The sequence below is a fragment of the Pinus tabuliformis genome, chromosome 1_1 (genome assembly GCF_031772625.1).
Source record: "Pinus tabuliformis cultivar Carrire ecotype Pingquan chromosome 1_1, CPIR1, whole genome shotgun sequence".
Taxonomy (NCBI): domain Eukaryota; kingdom Viridiplantae; phylum Streptophyta; class Pinopsida; order Pinales; family Pinaceae; genus Pinus; species Pinus tabuliformis.
The window spans coordinates 838925770-838944188 of record NC_142297.1 but is presented as its reverse complement, the minus strand read 5'-3'; positions in this window follow the sequence as shown (position 1 = coordinate 838944188).

The window sequence follows — 18419 nt, the reverse complement described above, 5'->3', positions numbered from 1 at the left end:
CCGCTCTTGATGGGCAGTTTTGGACAACTGTGAGGCAGGTATTGGATTTCACCAAGCCAATTTATCACATGATTCGGTTTGCAGATACAGACAAACCAGTGATTGGCGAGGTGTATGAGCAAATGGATACCATGTTGGGGGAAATAAAAGACATTGTTCATAATAGAGATCCCAACTTGTACAAACTGATTCATGATTGTGTGTGTGAACGGTGGAATAGGCTTAACCTTCCACTACATTGCTTGGCGTATATCCTTACGCCAAAATACTACTCTACATCTTGGTTGGGCCAACCTGCAGCAGGGGGTGGGGTTAGGACCAAACCCCATTTAGATCAAGAGTTAACTAAAGGATATCTGGAAGCATTAGAAAAGTTGGTGCCTGACAGGGAGGAATGTGCAGCTGTGCGCCTTGAAATAGGCAGATACTTCAGTGGCACTGGTTTGTATGGTAACTTCCATGCAATGGACGAAAAAGATAAATTTGATTCTCTCACATGGAGGGAAACATATGGCGGCCACGGACTTTTGCCAAAATTGGCAAAAAAAGTTCTTTCACAGGTTGTAAATTCTTCTTCTGCAGAGAGGTGTTGGAGCACCTACAGTTATATACATAATGTGAAAAGAAACAGACTCAATGAAAACCGAGCAGAAAGCTTGGTTTATGTGCACTACAACTTGAGGTTGTTGAGCCATTACTGTGATCGGGCTAATGAAGATCCCACATATAAAATTTGGGACACTCACCCTGAGGACGACAATTTGGAGGATGGCATTGTACATATTGAAGAACTAGAAGAGGAGCTTGTAAGGGATGAAAATGAAGCAGCTGCAGCAGCCATGCCACCTCCACCTCCACCATCCAGTAGCAGTGCTCGAGGCCCGAGTCTTGTTCCATTGCTGTCGCCACCTCCATCGACACCCTCGCGTGGAGGTTCTAGTTCTGGTCGTCGGTCTGTGCAGGAGACTCCTAGAAGACCACCACGACCTGCTTATACTCCTGGAGACTCTCGTGGCAAGGGCCACTTGTAGATTTACAGTTTACTTGTCTTTTTTAGTTTCTATTAGACTTTAGTTTTCATAACTGTTGAGTTTTGAGTCCTTGACTCTTGACTCTTGACTCTTTCATATCATTATGATATTTTTTGTAAACATTATATCACTGTGACAATGAAAATTTGAAGTTTGAAGTTGGGCCTTGGCAATTATAACTCATTGGTAATGATTGTGAATTATGAATATGATGCTTTGTGAAAGACTAAAGTTGTTTCATTTCATCTCATTATTCATGTTTCATTTTATAAATTTTTAACATTTCATATCATGTTAACAGTTAGAAGTTAGGACTTAGAAATATCTTCGATATTACTTCTTGTAATGGTTAAACTTGGCTTACAAGTACAACTTTGGTGATCAATGATGATAAATGTTATTGAATTTTCAATTCTGAAAGCTTGAAGTTGAAACTTTAATATTGAATTTGATGAATCATGATTTATAAGACTCAATATGTTGCAGTTGTAATATGTATTTTACTAACTTGTGGACATGGTTGATGACGATTATAATTTCTAGTTGATTGATGTGATATGGTTCAATGATCAATTTATGTTTTTTTATGTTTTTTATGTCTATTTCATCATTCTACATGTTTTTGTTGACATATATGTATCAAAAATTAAAAAATATAAAATATATATATATATTTTTAAAAATCGCTCCCGGATTCACTCCCAAACCGGGAGCTTCTGAAAATGGTCGCTCTCGCTCCCGTTTTCGCTCCCGCTCCCAAGTAACATTGGACTGGAAAATGGTCTGAATTTCCCCCCTCACCCACCCACTGTCTGAAAACCAGAATTCTGGAAGCTAGATCTTCACTTAGAAGAAAACGGTCTAATCTTTTTGCAATTCTAGCTTCACCTGTTCTGCGATTCCTCCATGAAGGTTTCAGTTTTAGCAGGATTACGTCTATCAGATTATGCGTAGCAAGGGCATTCAAGAAGAAATCTGATAAAGGGTCTTCTCTGGTAGAAGGACCCCAAGTCTCGGCATTCCCAATAGAGAAATTTAGATCTCTTCCTATCACCAGATTTTGACTTCTTATCACTGATTGAGACAGGAGATTGTTCCAAAAAGAGACTCTCTCCTGACATGGCCCGTAGATATTTAAGATCGTCAGAGGGAAGTCAAAATCAGGGGACATAGCTTCCATCCCCAACACATGATCCATCCCCCACATATTTATTAGTTTTAGTCTTCCTTCCCTGAATCCTATAGCTAGGCCTCCCGAGTGGCCAATGGAATCCAAAGCTTGAAATTGCCACCCCGAGAGAGTAGAACGAAGAGATGACAGAACTTCTGAACTCAAGCCTAAAGTCTCCTGCAACATGAGTACGTCTGGGTTACAATGCTGTACTGACTCCTTCAGGGCCAATTTTTTGGGTTTACTGGCTAGACCCCTGCAGTTCCATGAAATAAAAATCATTTTGACACATCCACACAGGGTTTCGCCGCTCTAAGCACCCTAGGAATCGACAGTTGTTTACCATTCGCCACGTCAAATTTTGCTTTCACCTGAGCCTTAGACAGGTAAGACTTCCAGCCCCTAGATTTCTTCATAGAGGTCAGAGGTATATCCATGCCTAGACCTCCGATTGGATCTCTAGAAGTCGATCTTTTGTCAAGGGAACGCAGGTTATAATGACATGCCGGTTTGGAAGGAGAGATTTTTACTTCACAAATTTCATTTGGAGCCTCTTCACAATTTAGGTTAATCTTGGGGATGGATGAAGTGATGCTTTCAACACGAGAGTGTTCAACAGATAAATGACTATGAGAATTTGAATTTAGGCAAGCATCTTTTACTTCATAAGGAGGCATAGAAGGAAAACAAGAGTCCATACGTGTACCCATCATGTCTTCAAGGAGGCCTGCATTTGCTTCTTTTGTAACTTTCGGGGCAGCATTCCCAGATCCGATAGGAGTTCCTTCTTCAATTTCCGAGCGCGGGATCTGTTGAGCCTGCATCGGAGACTTCTCCTTCTCTCTTCTATCCACCTCCATGGCGTCCTCCTCTTGGGCCGCATCATGCCTGAAGTCTATATTCTTTTCTGATGTTACCACCTCCGCATCGGCCTTCTTTTGTTTCCTTCTGCGGTGAAAACCCAACAAACAGTCCCTTGCTAGATGTCCATACACATGGCATCTGTGACATCTGAATGGAAGGTGTTCGTAATCCAATGGCTGATCGAAAATGAGATCTCTATATTGAATTTTTATATTTTCCGCTAGGCCTTCTCTGGGGTTAAGATTGACCAATATCCGAGCCATGGCTTTATTCCTTGTTTCAATGAAGGACATATCCGTTTCCAAATATGTGCCAAGCATATTTCCAATGGACCTGAAAACTGAATCCACCCAAAGAAAAGGAGGCAGACCAGGAACTCGAACCCATACCGGAATGATTCGACCTTTTCTCGCTGCGCATCAAACAGTGGAGTCCATCGCCTGAAGAGAACGGGATGGTTTCCGAAAGCCCAATTTTTTCCCATAACCCAGTCCGCCATTTACTTCTTTTTGAATTGCATCATGAACCATCCTTTTGCCAGAACTGATACTTTGAAGGATTTATCTGGGTCTGCTTGCCATTATTGATCTGCCCAATTTTGGATAAATTGGACTGAATATTTTTTCCTCACGCTCGTCCTACCAAAGTGCATTCGGCCACCTCCATAGCTTCCTCTATTTGGACATCCATCCCCAACACTAGATTTGCTTCTGTCTCCTTTTTATTGATAAGCTTCTATTTCTTCCTTTTCTCCCCAGTCTGCCTATTGCTAGAGATCTCTCCCCTACCTTGTGCGACAACAACACCATTTACCGCTTCTGTTTGCTACGGAAAATCCTTCTTTTCTACTGGTTGATTTCCTGAGGGGGTCTCTGAATCAGTAATTTCCACAATACCCCTGTTTCCAGCTCCTTTATCATCTCCTTTTTCTAAGCCCACCTCTACTGACTGTTTATTTGTTTCGCACACCGGGCCCTCCTCTCTTAGACCCGATTCCTCTCCAATTCCCGCCGCCGTCGACTCAGGTATCACACTAGGGTTTACCAAAACCCTTGCAATAAAGATCTGGTTACGGCCGGCATTCTTCCTACTTTAACCGGCCGTAGGTCAGATTTTAGCCCTCCTACGGGACTATGAAAAGACCATTTTTTTGGGCCATGGCCAAAAACCACATCTTCAAGACCTCCAGTATAAGAACGAGCAGAAAGGAGGGATTTGGTATTACTTACTTGTAAAGAGTTGAGTACATTCGCCTGAGGGAAACCCTCCTTCTGAGAACTCGTTTCCTGGGGTTCAAATTGGTCAAGAGCCTCCTGATTGCTCTGCACTACTAGCCCCAAACTTCCTTCCAACAATTCGATCGAGGTCTTGTTCCTCCATGACTCTTGCAGGTCTGGATTCGGCTTCGAAATCCCATGGTGACCACTTCACCCAAAGAACTGCTCAATATTCTGTGTTGTTAGATCCTTCCCCCACACCGACAGTATGTCTTCCGGCTCAGGGTCGAGCTCGACAGCCTCATTAGGGTTAACCATGATTAATGAAACAACTTAAATGCTAAAACCACCAAACGGACCGTTCCGGTCTTCAGTAACAGGGTAAAACTTCGGGTAAGATGGCAAGAGCGACAACTATGGCGACCGGAAGACAATGTCTCAGGCGTTTTTCTATTGCCGAGATCGTAAAACCTCTAGATGCGTCCACGTTCCACAACTATCTGTCGACGTACCAAAAGACTCCTTCTGATCCCTACCAGGTGTCTTCAACTGATGCCTTGATCCACCACCTGTCCTTCGGATCCAACCGCTGACTTTCTCTGCTTTCGTCTGCCAAAACCTATCCATTACTGATGAGCCCTACGCCCTCAGCCCTTTTGGCCACGACCCCCGCTTCACCACCTGCGACCATGACCTATCATCATCTCCCTAAGTTTAGACTTAGGAAGTACAAAAACTGATTAATTATTTTAATTAAGTCTCTAGGTGGAATTTTCAGAAACTATTTATGGGTTTTGGAGAATACATGTATTCTAGCCTCTCCACCAAATTTCGTGGCTAGAACACATCTGAAAAATCTAGTGAGAGAGAGAGGGGCAAGGATAGTAAGGCCGGAGGTAGCGTTTCCAGTTTCAGTGAATGCACTGCAGAGAGGCAGTAAGTGCCACATAGAGGCAGCATAGTGCTTCAGAGGGGATTCTGTATTTTGCTGGGGAGAAGTAGAGATTTAGTGCTAGAAGCCGAAGAGAGAGTCCGGAGGCCAGGAGAATCCATCTTCTAGACAACAACCAACTGATCAGATAGTGAGAGGGAAAGCAATTCTGAGTTGTGGGACATAGTGCCTACGTAGGTTGACGCAGTGACTGCGTAGAGGAAGCAAAGAGTAGCTCAACTTTAGCCAAGGCTAGTGTCGGATTGCCTATGGGAGTGAGCTTTTTCTCACTAGATTTATTGTCAGGAAATTTCGTCGAAGGAGCGAATTTTGTTCAAAAACGTTGTTTATAGCTATGCGCTCCCCCTTCTGCATCCTTGTACATCTCAGCGTCTCCTCAAGATATATCTTTTGTTGCTCGGAAGATTCCTGGTATAGCGTAGCAAGAACTTCCCACATCTGCTCGGCAGTATCTTTGCCAACTATGTGAGACACCACGTTGATTTAGAACCCCATTGAGAATCAACCTCTTTGCTTTCGCCATCTCCTTCTTGTAGGTCTTCATCTGATTTGCATCCGTGGGTATAGCTACCACTGCATCGATGTAGGCTTTAAGTTCATATTCATTTAGAAGACATGAAATTCTTGCCTTCCAGATCACGTAGTTGGAGGCTCTGTCCAACCGATCCTGATCTCTCAACCTTGTTGATGCCATCTCAAACAGGCAAACTCCTTCTCTTCTCCTTTGCGTAACTGCTGATTGGCTCTACGCACTCCCTGCTAGAGTGGGAAAATCTGCTCACAACTACTGCTGTTCTACAGTGAAAAATTGAACTTTTGGACTAGAAGTTCCCTGAGGAAAGAATTCCCTCAGTGTGTGCTCTTCCTTCCTCCTGACATTTATTCTACACCAACAAACTACTGCAAAATAATTGTGTGCCAGTTGAATATCTACTCTGTAAGGAAAATACTGCTTCTCCCTCTACCTCTGGTAATCTTTGATCTGGAAATATTACTCTGTCAACTCTCTCAAAGAAATAAGCTTTTCCTCAAAAATTGACCCTCTTGGCCAAAAGGACTACGCAACCCCTAGGGTTTCGAACTGCTGCTTACGTAGTGCTTTGAAGCTCCTCCTTCCAACTTGCAACCGAGCTCTCTGACTTCAACTTGGGCTCTGATACCATGTGAAAATTCGACAAACCCCGAATCCTATTGTAGCAACTGATGTTAATTCTTCTAATTGTTAATTCAATTAAACAATTTACTTGTTGTGTGTTACGACAAATATCAAATTAAATACAATGAAACCTTCACAAAATTAATATTATGCAGTAGTAAATCTAAGTACAAGACTATGGATGCTTAAATCTAAAAATCCATACAGAGAAATCACTGATAATAAATCTAGTAAGAAAAATCTCAGTCCCACTATTGATCCGACACTAACCTTGGCTCAAGTTGAGCAGCTCTTTGTTGCCTCTGCGCAGTCAGTGCGTCCCACAACTCAGAACTGCTTTCCCTCGCGTTATCTGATCAACTGCAGTTTGGAAGATGGATCCTTTTGGCCTTCAGATTCTCTCTCCGGCTTTTAGCACTAAATCACTGCTTCTCCCTAGAAAAATACGGAATCCCCTCTAAAGAATTGCGCTGCCTCTGCATGGCTCTGTGCTGCCTCTTTGCATTGCACTCACTGGAACTAGAAAAGCATTCTCCGACCTTACTATCCTTGCCCCTCTCTCACTGCTTTGAGCTCACTAGCTCTCTCTCTAACAACTCAGTGTCGCTACTCAGGAAATTGATTTGCCAGTGAAATCGATTTGTTGGTGTGTGTTCTCCATGCCCCATCGAGTTTCTTCGTATAATCTGTCGTTGGGACATCAACGACCACGATTAAAACTTAATCAATGGCTAAGATTAACTATAACTCGATCTATGATTTTTTTAGAATATTCTCACCATGACTTAATTAATACCCTTTAATTAATCATATTCCCCAAGTTTAGACTTAGTAAACATTAACAATTGATTATTTATTTTAATTAAGTCGTCTCTAGGTGGAATTTTCTGAAATGATTTCTGGGTTTTGGAGAATAAGTGTATTTTAGCCTCTTTACCAAATTTCATGGCTAGAACACATTCGATGCTACAAAAACTAACATGGATGGCCACCATGCTTTTGTCATGCAACTATGAGGTCGTCTGTGTTCTTGTGGTCCCATCTTCGTTCTTATTTGTGAGATTGCCTACACTAAAGATACGTTTTGCAAATGGTAGTAGTCTTATTTTTTTCTCAGCAAACAATAGCAATGAGTTACAAAACTACCTTGCTCTCAAACGCTTTCAAACCTTTAAACTCTTCCAAAACATAATTTAGAAACACATTGTGACAGCTTGTCCATCTTTTACCTATCTAATGAAAAATCACAGAACTTTGGTAATCTTCTTCTACAATGCCAAGATTTCAAATCATGATTCATACATATGGTCTAGATGGACTCAAAGGTCATGCATGTTGATCGATCTCCACCCTAGATTGATGAGCCATTGACAATATTGTTAGTCAATGGCTCTCCCAATATCCAAGGCCGTGTGGTGGATGGTACATCCAACAGTTGTTTGTCCTAAAATCTACATTCTCTTACTTATATACTACTGAATATTTACTCATCATGCTCTTCTTGAGAGCAGACCATCTAGACGTTAAAAGGTGACAAGCCTAGAACTTGTAATGTAGAAAGGTTTGTGAAGAATCTTACGCTCTGGCAAAATATCTCGGTTAAAACATGGATAATAAGGATCACATGTCTTGTGGATAATAATGAACACATCAGTTTAGATATGCTTGTTTTGGGAACATAACTTCTAGTAGGATCCAATGATCAAATTAGATAATCATCGTTTTCCTTTAGCTTAATATTGTTGTCTTCCTTGAGCTTAATATTTTTGTCTATCAGAAGGTCTGTCTATCTTTTCCATTCTTCTATGTACTCAACCCCCAAACCAATTTTCTCCCGTGATAACCATTGATGGTGCCAACTAGTGGACCTTGCCCAATTTTCAACCTTTAAATTAACATTTATTCTTGAACTCCTAAATCCTCACCTAAATCCTCTGAAATGGAAGTTTTCGCATACCTTTCCCTACTCAGTGGTTGAGGCCAATTTGCAGTTTATGCCCTTTTCTCTTTTGTCATACCAATCAATTTTCAACCAGATGTAAAGCATAAATAACAAATTTCAATATCATTGAGGCATTATCTTGTTGTTTGAGCAAATTTCTTTGTTTTGATTCAGTGACACAGAGTTATATGCAACATTAGTTGAGAGGTTTTCATCCAATTCTTTGAGATCATAAACCTTTGATGTAAGAGTGAGGTGTTTAAGGTAAATGTGCATTTTGCATAGATTTGTCTTAGTAATTCATAATTTAATGAGAGATCATTGGTATCCTTTAACTTGTGTCCCTGTAATCGACCTCTTCCAGCATAACTAAATTCCCTTATCATAAATTAATGAGAGATCATTGGTATACTTTAACTTGTGTTCCTGTAATGACCTCTTCTAGCATAACTAAATTCCCTTATTAGGTGGTATTGGCTGCAATCATTAATTGATTTCCCAGCTTCCTTCTATAGGTGGAGATGAAATTTGAGCTTATTAAGGAAATTGTGTTTTTGATTGTCAACATCATTGATACATACATCTCAAAGAGCGGATGATGGGAAATCATTTGCATCTTGTACGGATGACCACCATGATATTTGCATGCAACTATGGAGTCGTCTGTGTTTGTGTGGTCGCATCTTCGTTCTTATTTTTGAGATTTCCTACACTAAAAGATACGTTTTGTAAATGGTAGTAGTCTTTTTCTTGTGTTTTTTCTCAGCAAACAATAGCAATGAGTTACAAAGTTACCTTGCTTAAAAGTAAGATAATTGAAAACACTCTCAAACCTTTAACCTCTTCCAAAATAGAATTTAGAAACACATTGTGACATCTTGTCCATCTTTTACCTATCTAATGATAACCTAAAAATATCAAAACTTTGGTAATCTTCTTCTACAATGCCAAAATTTCAAATCATGATTCATACATATGGTCTAGATGGACTCAAAGGTCATGCCTACTAAATTGGACTCAAAGGTCATGCATGTTGATCAGTCTCCACCCTAGATTGATGAGCACCATGTCTGCGAAATAAAAGGATAGCTAATTTGCCATAAATTTAAAAAGGAATGCATATTTAAAACATGGGAAATGCTTACAATTTTCAATATATACAAAACATGAGCACAAAACCCATTCATGTGAGGCATTTGAAATTTTTTCTATGTAAACTAGATCATATATTTTACATCACAGTTGAGCATCAGGAGCTGGCACTTCCCCAGGAGATGGTACTAATAAATTCAGTGATCTTAAAATCACCTACTATATCACAATAATTATCATGGTCAAGTCAGACTTTGGGGTGTGAGATCTGTTGTGTGTTGGGACGTCTTTGATCATTTCTAGGTTGTTATTCTAATATAGATCTTGGAAAAATAATGTTTTTAATTGTCTGAAGTGAATCTCATGGGTTGGAAATGACCAGTATTCCCAAAAGAACAAGTCAGATGGAGGTCCACAGGAAATCAAGTAAAAGGAATTTTAACCGACAATGTTGTTAGTTAATGGCTCTCCCAATATCCAAGGCCATGTGGTGGATGGTACATCCACCGATTGTTTGTCCTGAAATCTACATTGTCTTACTTATATATTACTGAAGATTTACTCATCGTTCTCTTCTTGAGAGAAGACCATCTAGAGGATATAAATAAAAGGTGACAAGCCTAGAATTAGTAATGCAGAATGGTTTCTCAAGAATATTATGCTCAGGAAAAGTACTTCAGTTAAAACATGGATAATGATCATATCATTTTAATTTATGTCTTATGGATAATAATGATAACATCAGTTTAGATCCGCACTCAACCCCCAAAACAATTTTCTCCCATGATAACCACTGATGGTGCCAAGTAGTGGACCTTGCCCAATTTGCAACCATTAAAATAACCTTTATTCCTTAACTCCTAAATCCTTTGAAACAAAAGTTTGTGCATACCTTTGTTCCCTACTCGGGGTTTGAGGCCAATTTGTAGCTTATGCCCTTTCCTCATTTGTCATATCAATCTGTTGCCAACCAGATGTAAAGCATAGATAACAAATTTCAATAACATTGAGGCATTATTTTGTTGTTTGAGGAGATTTATTTGTTCATTTTCAGGAGTTAGATGCTACATTAGTTGAGAGGCTTTCATCCATTTCTTTGCGATCAGAAACCTTTGATGTAAGAGTCAAGTGTTTAAGGTGCAAAATGTGCATTTTGCATAGATAGATTTATCTTAATAATTCATAAATTAATGAGAGATCATTGGTATACTTTAACCTGTGTCCCTGTAACCGAGCTCGTCCAGCATAACTAAATTCCCATACTAGGTGGTATTGGATGCAATCATTAGTTGATTTCCCAACTTCCTTCTATAGGTGGAGATGATATTTGAGCTCATTAAGGAAACTCTATTTTTGACTGTCAACATCATTGATACATACATCTCAAAGAGAGGATGATGAGAAATCATTTGCATCTTGTACGGGATGGCCACCATACTTTTGTCATGCAACTATGAGGTTGTCTGTGTTCCTGTGGTCCCATCTTTGTTCTTATTTGTGAGATTGCCTACACTAAAAGATACGTTTTATATTATTATTATTATTATTATTATGTAAGTTAGACAATGGTCATGTCCAAGAATAATCCTCAATAAGATAGAGAATTAAACCTGAAAATTTATTTTTAAATATATTTAATTTAATGATAACTTTCTATTTAGGAATGTAAAAATTATTCTGGTATCAAAAATATGTGTGTTTTTTTAGTTGTGTATTTTTAGTTAAATAATTTTTTCTTTATCATATTTTTTTAATATTTCAAAATTCATTTCTTAATACTTTAGGATCATATTTATATTTTTTTATTAGATATGTTTTTTTTATATGAGGGTCTTGTTACCCACTAGCAATATGTATTCATAATTTTCCTATGTTATTATCTTTTACATATTCAAATAGTTTTTCCTATTTAAATGTATTTAGATTGCAAATAGCACCTCAATATTTTCATACTAACATGATAAGAAAAATCATTTTCCTGTTGTCTAGATAACCACTGAATTACAAACATTATGAACATGCTTTATGCCCCTTAGTTCATAAATTTTCATGTAGTGCTATAGGAATCTTATTAATGGTAAACATCTAACGCGAGAAAAACCACACATAAACAAATTTAAAGCAAAAACCACCTTTATGAATTTTGTTCTCTATAGTACTTATTATGTTATCTCTATTTTCAGAAAATGACAACAAAAACTTATTGAGAATGCTATTTTCTCAATGCTCTCTGGATCAACTCATATTCAACCATTGCTACAAATTGTTGAACTCCCTATTCAGTCGATGCAAAGTTCAACTCTAGGATATCACACTGCCACCTCCGATGGCACTCATATGAAATGCCTTATGCTTCCAATAGATTTCAATGACTTCGTTGCAATAAGCTTGCTACAAAAGGGTTCTATTATACATGTTAAAAGTTGGACTACTTTAGCTATTGGTCCATCAATGTAAGTTTGTTACAAAATTCTATTTAAACTTTACATATTTTCTTCGTACCACTTTCAAGTCTAACAATTACTTCTATGAATATCATTTACCGTGTAGGTCTATCATGCTACTAGACTTTGAGATTTATGCTTCATCTGCACCTGTAATCTAAGTCACCAGGTTCGAGTTCGAGTTCGGTGCCCATGAAATTCGAATAAAGTTCGGCAACTAAAATTTTGTCGATAAAATTCGACATATAGAAATTCGAAAAAAAAATGTATATTAAAGATAGATATGCATATGAGAAATGGTATGGCAGCAAGTCCTGTGAGCAACCATTCATAACTGTTCAAAAAATAAAATACATCTGAATCTTAAAATAATTCAATCTTTTAAAGATAGATTGGCATAAAAAAATATACAAAAACAGTTTTAAAGAATTTTCATTGTCCAATATGGGTGATACAAGGTTTCCAAACTCAAATTAAAAAAAAAAAGCTAAGAGTTAACACACAACAATGAGCAATTTGAATCTATCGAATTAAGCTTTTTGTGGTACTGGTTACTGACAGCCTGTAGGTTTTAGTACCTATTTCCTTCTTGTTTTACGATTCAGTACTAATATCCAATCCCACAGAAACTACATAATGGGCAATGCATATTAATCCATTCACATAGATTACACAAAATTTAGTTGATGAACGGTTCACTTACACCATGGATATAAGAAAGGCATTATTATTTATAATTTAATATATTTAAAGATCAGAGCTTACGTGTGATGCTTTCAAGTTTCAACAGGGATAGTAGTGGGAAACTTAAGAAATGTTTTGTTTTGAACGAGTCCTGACTCCTACCTGAAGGCTGTAGACTGTAGTCTGTAGAGTCACGCGGCACGCCTGCAGTTTTCTCGGCCTGCAGTTTTGCACCCTCCAGCACTTGTCCGCACCAAAGGCTCTGCCCTTTACGTGACTGTTAGCCCAGACCAGCCCTTTACGTGTCACTGCAGTTCAAAGCCCTTACGTATAAGAATGTTGTAACTTGTGAGTCGTGACTGGAGTATGGAGTCTGGTGAGTCTGGACCGCCGGCGCCAACGAAATGAAACCCAAACAATGGAACAATAAAACCCGCGGGCCGCAACCTAACGCGCGAAAAAAAACGAATTTAATGGAACTGTAGGCGAATTTAATCGAACGTATGGCGAATTTCAACGAATTTCAGGCGATTTTGTTCGGAAAAAAATCGAATTCGACTTGAAATTCGAGTTCGCCATTAAATTCGGCGAACTCGAACGAATATGTTCGTTTGCCATTGAAATTCGCCGAATTTCGAATTTAATGGTTGAAATTTGGCGAATCTGGTGACTTAGCCTGTAATTGGTAATCCAAAAAATTGGAGTATTCAGATCACTTCTCAAGAAGACACTCCCTCCTCATCGAACCAAGAGCCTTCATCGAAAAGGCACTACCAAGAGCCTTCATCGAAAAGGCACTGCCCCCTTCCTTCTATTCCAACCCCATCCGTCATGCCAATCCATATTCCCATCAGAGCACTAAACCCTTACCATTCAAACTGGTGCATAAAAGGCTATGTTCAATGAAAAACACCTCTTCGACAATTTCAAAATCAATATGGTCCCAGTAAAGTGTATGGCTTTGACCTTTTCAATACAGAAGGTGGAGAAATACACATTACCTTTTTTTTCCCTAGGAAAAATCGTAATTTTCATTATGTGAAAGAAAATTACATGTTGTATATGCAAAATGCATACGCTGTATGTGAGGCAGAGTGCCTGTTGTAAATAGGAAGTATACCATTTAACAAAAATTAGTGCCTTGTATCCACGTAGGGAGGCACTGTTCTCTGAAGAAGATCAACAAAAATAAACAAAATAACTCTACATAGAGAGTGCATGTTTGTTATATATACATCTGATAATTTAAAAGCATGTATGAATATTTACAAATGGTAGCAAAAATAAAAAACCAGGCTCCAGCTGAGCCATCTAGTCTATGATGTCCATAAACGGTCGATGGTAAAACTGGTAATGAGTGCCATCCCTCGGTGGTTTCCTTACGGATTCTACAAGTGTTTCTAGGTAAGAGTTATCTTCGGCTTAACGCTTATTTGACAGAGAAGAAATCTGCTAGTTGTTTTGGAGTTAGAGGTACAACTCTCAGTAGTGTTACTGGTTTCTTTTTGGATTTGAAGAAAGACAGAATCTTATTGTTCCAGGGTTTGTAATAGTTTCAGGCGAAAGCCATAATAGTTTTAAATTGTATGCACAGACATTACTCCTTCGAGGAGTTGCCTACCCCACTGCGAGTCTTGAGGCCATGGCCGCGCCGGTGAGGTTTTCATTATTTAGTTTATTAGGAAGGGGCTCAAGTCCTGTTAACTTAGTTTTACATACTTCTTAGTATATGAGGTAACTTGGGTTAATGGATACAGTTCCATACGAAATGTAAATTCGAGCTCCTGGTTGAAGTAAGAAATATTTAAACTATTTTCTGTTCATTATACAAGTTATCCTTGATATGAAATGCAATACGACTTCTGCTTGAAATATGAAAATTTCTTGAATTGTGTTTTCCTATATACATGATATTTTGATACGATACGTAATTTGACTTCTGTTCGAAACTATGAAATCCCTAAATTTGTTTTTCCTGTACATTTATTTGTTAATCTCTTTCACGGTTTCGGTACAAAATTGATATGGTAATCTTGCTGTGGAAACTTGAATTCAGGGTTCCACTTATTATGTCGTTTTCCAGAAGTCTTGTGACAGTGTTAAATAAATTTAACCTTGTCCTACGGGATTAGGATGTCTACCCATTTTTTTTATTCTGTTTGTTTCAATATCTGATATTCTTAGTTAAATTGCTCGAGGTTGACCCTGTCAGTGCTAACCCTAAGGGGTTTCATCTCTGTGCAGGTTTAATAGATCTTACGAGTTTTAAATTTATTTATTAGACAGTTACATGAGAAGGCTAGTCCAATGTGACTCTAGGGTACATTCAGTGCTAACCCTAAGGGGTTTCATCTCTGTGCAGGTTTAATAGATCTTACGAGTTTTAAATTTATTTATTAGACAGTTACATGAGAAGGCTAGTCCAATGTGACTCTAGGGTACATACCCTTATAACACCCTGCTACATCGACCCTTCCCAAATGTATCATACTTCGACTCTCGGGGTTCTAAACCTGTTTACCAAGTCTACGATAATGATTGCTTTCCACTCAAGGGTTCTAGAATTATTTTCTTTAGTTTTATTTCCTTGCAAACCTTTCTTTCTGTTCTTTGGTTTCATGGTTAATTCTCCCAGTTTGCGTTACTAAACTTTACAAAGACAACCAATGAAATGCTTACCAGATTTACAACAACAGTATTTCTATCATAAATATTTTCAGAACATTTAAAGACTCGTACAGGTCTTAATTCCACACCTTCTGCTACCCTGGAATAGGGGTTTTTCCAACTCTAAACAGATGTTGACTTTGCTATAAAACATTGCTGGTATCTAAGGTGACCGGCGGTTCCCAACTCTACCTTTCCTACTTATATATAGATTCAAATGCAATTAATTAACCTACTATTAACTTGTTAGGTACCTTTTCAACATCTTTTCCAATCTCAGAATAAGACACTTAATTTAATTTACACAGCAATAATTTCTAGTGGTATCACTTACCTGTGTTATGCTTCAAAGGAAAGAACTCCAATGGAAGTGGTCACCTCTGTTTTTCGCTGCCTGTCAGCCTCCCGTCCATGAGATTTGTCTTTCGGGACCAAATCTTCCCCCAAGCTTTCTCACAAGACCATAGTCTTCTGCAAGTTGCTTGCACACAGTGCTTATGCTATTTGGTCATCACCAGACTTAGCAGTTCCCCTCCTTACCGCCTGACCTATCAGCACGGTTTTTCCTCCCCTACACTCCTTTTCTTTGGAGCATAACAAAATTAGGGGAGGTAGTTAGGGTTTTTCATGCAACTGCCTTTTTCCAACTTCCCATCTTGAGAAGTTACACAGTTTTCTATATTCAAATCATTTTTCTATTTCAATAATTAACAACATTGTTTAATTCAAACGATCACAATCATAATTATCCAGTTTATTTCATACTGTAGTAAAATAAAATATTTACAGAATTTCTGGGGGCATCACATCTCCCCCCTTGAAATCAAACATCGTCTCGATGTTTTCCGGTCACGAACAACCCTGGATATGCTTCTTTCATGAGTTGTTCATCCTCCCAGGTAGCCTCATCCGGCCCAAAGTGCTACCATTGCACTTTAACCTGGGTGATGGCTCATTTCCGCAGCATTACTTCTCTTTGTTCGAGAATATTCAGTGGCTCGACCGAGAATTCTCCTTCCGGCTCGACCTGAAACAAATAGAACCTAAGTCAGTTTTTTCTTTAATATCAAAATTAATAGGTCTACCTAAGTTACCTTCTTTACCTGAATGTCTTGCCAAATGACTATGCGGTTAGGATCATAAATGTATCTTTTTAATACAAACACATGAAAGACGTTGTGGACCCAGATATGGCTTGGTAGGGCGAGTTGGTATGCCGCGGGCCCAACTCTCGCTAATATTTGAAATGGCCCACAAAATCGGGGTGCTAGTTTGTTGCACCCACTCCATTGTAGCGTACTATTTTTAGCTCGTATTCTCACGTACACATGATCGCCAAATTGATATTCTTTAAAACTCCTCTTCCTATCGGCAAAATCCTTCTGTCTATCTTGAGCTGCCTTTAAGTTAGTTCATACCTTCTTGACCATTTCCTCCATCTCTTTTAACATTTCGGGTCCCAACAATAGCTTGTCCTCTGGTCCCCCCCAACTGGAAGGTGTGCAACATTTCCGCCCGTACAGCACTTCAAACGGGCTCATTTGCAAAGAAGTATGATAGTCGTTGTTTTACACAAATTCGATCAAATGCTGATAATCTTCCCATTTCGACGATTGTTGCATTTCGTATGACCTCAGCATGTATTCTACCACTTGATTCACCTGTTCGGTTTGCCTGTCTGTTTGAGGGTGATAAGCGGTACTAAAGTTTAATTGAGTCCCCAACCCCCTCAAAGTTTACATCACGATCGGAAATTATGGCTTTTGGTAACCCATGTAGCCTGAAAATGTTTTGCATAAAAATATTGGCAATCTGTACCGCTCTTAAAGTGGATTGCACTGGTATAAAATGGGGTGATTTGCTTAAATTGTCTACCACCACCATGATAGAGTCGTTGTTTCTTTTGGATTTGGGTAATCCTGTTATAAAATCCATAGAGATAGTTTCCCACTTCCACTCTGGAATTGGTAGTGGCCGCAATAACCTTGTTGGGTGCTGATGTTCAGTTTTGACTTGTTGGCATTCCAGGCAACGTGCCAAGTATTCTGCTACATCTTTCTTCATGCCAAACCCATAATACTCCTTCCAGAGTGCGGTAATAAGCTTTTGGTACCCTGGATATCCTGCGTAGGGACTCTTGTGAAATTCATCTAAAATCAGACTTTTAATGTTACCTTGGTTGGGCACATATTGTCTTTTTTTATAACTCAGCAAATTGGTGGCATCTGTTGCATAACCTTGCTGATATTCATTGCTGGTTGGGTTTTGAACCTGCTGTCCTATTTGTTGATATTTCAGATCCTATTCTCCTGCCTCTTTAATCTTTTTATCAAAGGTAGTCTTCCCTTCGCTGCAAGAAATTTCGTAGAGACAATGTACCTTTCTACTTAAAGCATCTGCTACCCGGTTCTCTTTCCCTTTCAGGTGTTTAATCTCGAAATCAAATCCACTCAGAAAATCTACCCACCGTGCCTGCCTAGCATTTAAGGTATGCTGATTAAAGTAGCTAGTCAAGCTGTGGTGGTTTATCATTAGCAGAAATTTTTTGCCCAACAGAAAGTGACGCCACATCTTTAAAGCGTGAATGACATCTGCCAACTCCAAATCATAGGCAAAATATTTATGCTCATGTTCCTTTTAACTTCCTTGACTCATAGGCGATTACCTTACCTCATTGCATCAGTACTCCTCCTACCCCTCCTTACTCGCATCCGTCCACACCACATAGTCCTTACCTGGATCTGATATGCTTAATATAGGCGCAATTGTGAGCAAGTGTTTAAGCTGTTCAAAACTTTTTTGGCACTCAGCGGTCCATTTAAAAGTTTCTCCCTTTTTCTGCAGGGAGATGATAGGATAGGTCACTCTGGAGAATCCTTCCACAAACCGTCTATAGTAACCTGCTAATCCCATAAAGGACCTTATATCCGCTACATCCTTCGATATTGGCCATTCTATTATGGTCTTAATCTTCTAGGGATCCACCGCGATTCCATCTTTAGCAATAATATGTCCTAAGTACTGAGTTTGTTCCTTAAAGAAATCACACTTTCTATATTTGGCGTATAATTGATATTCCCGGAGAGTTTGCAATACCAGCCTAAGGTGTTCCTTGTGTTCTTCAATATATGGGAGTATATCAGTATGTCGTCAATGAAAATTAACACAACTTTGTCTAAATACTGATGAAATATGTTGT